Source organism: Arachis ipaensis, chromosome B09, assembly GCF_000816755.2.
Source record: "Arachis ipaensis cultivar K30076 chromosome B09, Araip1.1, whole genome shotgun sequence".
In the NCBI taxonomy this organism is placed as follows: domain Eukaryota; kingdom Viridiplantae; phylum Streptophyta; class Magnoliopsida; order Fabales; family Fabaceae; genus Arachis; species Arachis ipaensis.
Window position 1 is genome coordinate 143,794,219 of NC_029793.2, and position 2,350 is coordinate 143,796,568.

Here is a 2,350-nt window from a genome sequence, read left to right on the forward strand (position 1 = left end):
AAAGTTTGGTCAACACTCAAAACTTACTTTATTTAGTAGTAACTAGTTGTTTTTTGGTATACTCGTTATGAATTATTTTTTTATTATTTAAAAAATAATGAATAAAGATATGATTTAACAAATATTAAATACCTGAATAGGCACTGCGGTATTAATAATAAATGTATAATTCGTGCAATATCGACAAAACGTTGAGATTTACAAATATTTTGAAGTTAATACAGCTTAGATACAGTTTAGATGTGTTGATTCTATTTATTTATTAAAAAATTGACTAAATAATATAGTTTAAGATTCAAATATGTAAATATACTGACGTTAATATTTTTTATTATTTTCGTATATTATTTTTGCTCCGAAATCTAAATTTTTCTGGGTCCATCGCTGGTTGGCGCTATAATTACTGAATGCTGAAAAAGACTAGTGTTGGTGACGCGTAGAATATAAAATCAGAAAGCATTTGGTCCTTAGGATATTTCGAGTTTGTAGCGAAAACTTTAAATAGATATCCGATCTAGAGGAGGGAGAACGTTTTCGATTCAGTAGAAGTTACGAAAGAGTGGAAGATGTAATAATGAGACAAAATCAAGGTTAGATTCATGAATAATACAATTGATATGTTTATTTCTATTGGTTCGAGTAAACCATAAGACGAAACACATCGATGACAATCCACACATACTACAATTTGGTTGAAGAATGGTGTAGGCTAACATTTATGCATCTACAAGAACTAATGTACGCGTCATAGTTATCTAATACTTGCAGGAACTACAACCGATCATACAAAAACATAAACGAATAAAAGTCAATATTCTCATCCGTAAACAACGTAAACAAAATGAATCTCTCGAATAACTACTTCATTTCTCTAGCAAAATATACACCGGTTCGGACAAGAATCTTATTATCGCCATTTATCACGTAAGGAGTCAAAATTTCTTACCAAACTTACGTTCCAAATCAAACAAAACATAACATTAATGCAGGTGAATAAAATGCTAAACTTCTTAACCACTTTACTTTACAAATAAAACCAAATTTAACATTAATGCAGGTTAATCAAATTCTAAACATTCTAAATAAATATATAACCTAACAGAAAGTCGTTGCAACATTAAATACGAAACCCACAGTCCTTATGCTTCCCATGAACTTATAACCACATCGCACTACGTATTCAACAACCACATCCAATTACAATAAGCAGCATCCACAAAATCCAAATCAAAGTTCACCTAAAAGGTTTTCATACTAAACCCATGGAAAAAAAACACTTACCTATAGCTCCGTCGATGCTATTTCCCGATTTGTTCATTCCACAACAATCCCAAACTAAACAATGCGTCGTCAATCACCCCTACAGTCCCACCATTGTAATGGATCCCATGGCAAAAGCAATGAGCCCTCGAAACACCCTTCCAGGAATCCCTGAGCTTATTTCTAGCGGGAGTATGTTCTTCTTGGTATTTACGGTTCTAACCAATCTATCACACTCTTCCTTTATTAACCACCTAATTCTTCTTGATTCCCCTCACTGAATTTCTCCCCATTAAATTCTTCAAATAACTTATGATGACCCGACCCGAAATTCACCCCATGCTTGTTCAAACCGTAGGCAAGTCCTCCCTTGCAAAATACCTTACCCGTGGAACCCAACAACAGAAAACAACCCATTTGCTATCATCACCGAACAATCCATTTGGCCCAACGCATATTTTGGCCCAATACCAACCCAACCAAAACAGACCCCGTCCAATTTTCTAGCTTTGACTTGGCTCAAATTAGGTTCCTAATGCACTCCTATTGCTAAACAGAGACAGGTTGGTACATCGCACATAAAAGAAGAAGAAACAACAAATGTGCCAAACATACATGAATTTTTGTACATCTATATGGAACTCAAATTTATACAGTAGAACGACCCTTTTACTAAACCCATTTACACACATCCCATTTCAGGTAAATTTCATTTTCTTAAGTCTTAACTTTTAACTATGCATTTTCCTTTTGTCATAAGCCTAAAAAAAGTCCAATTTTTTTTGTCATTAATAATAGTCCTCTCTGAACTTCTAAAAAAGCATAAGCCTAGAAAAGTTGCTTCGCTAACAAAAAAAAAATTAACTGGGCCTTAGTAGGGTGACAACTAGGGGGTGTTTTATTTTATTTTTAAATAAATTAATGTTGCAGCCGAGGCCTTGGTTCAATGGCATCATCATCCTTTGTGAAGAATATAGAACCCATATTAGTAGTGTACCCATATAGGGTGTGTGAGTGTGTAATACATGGGTGTAATACCTAAGATTGGGGGTTGTCCAATCTACTTGACCAAAAAAAAAAATATATATAT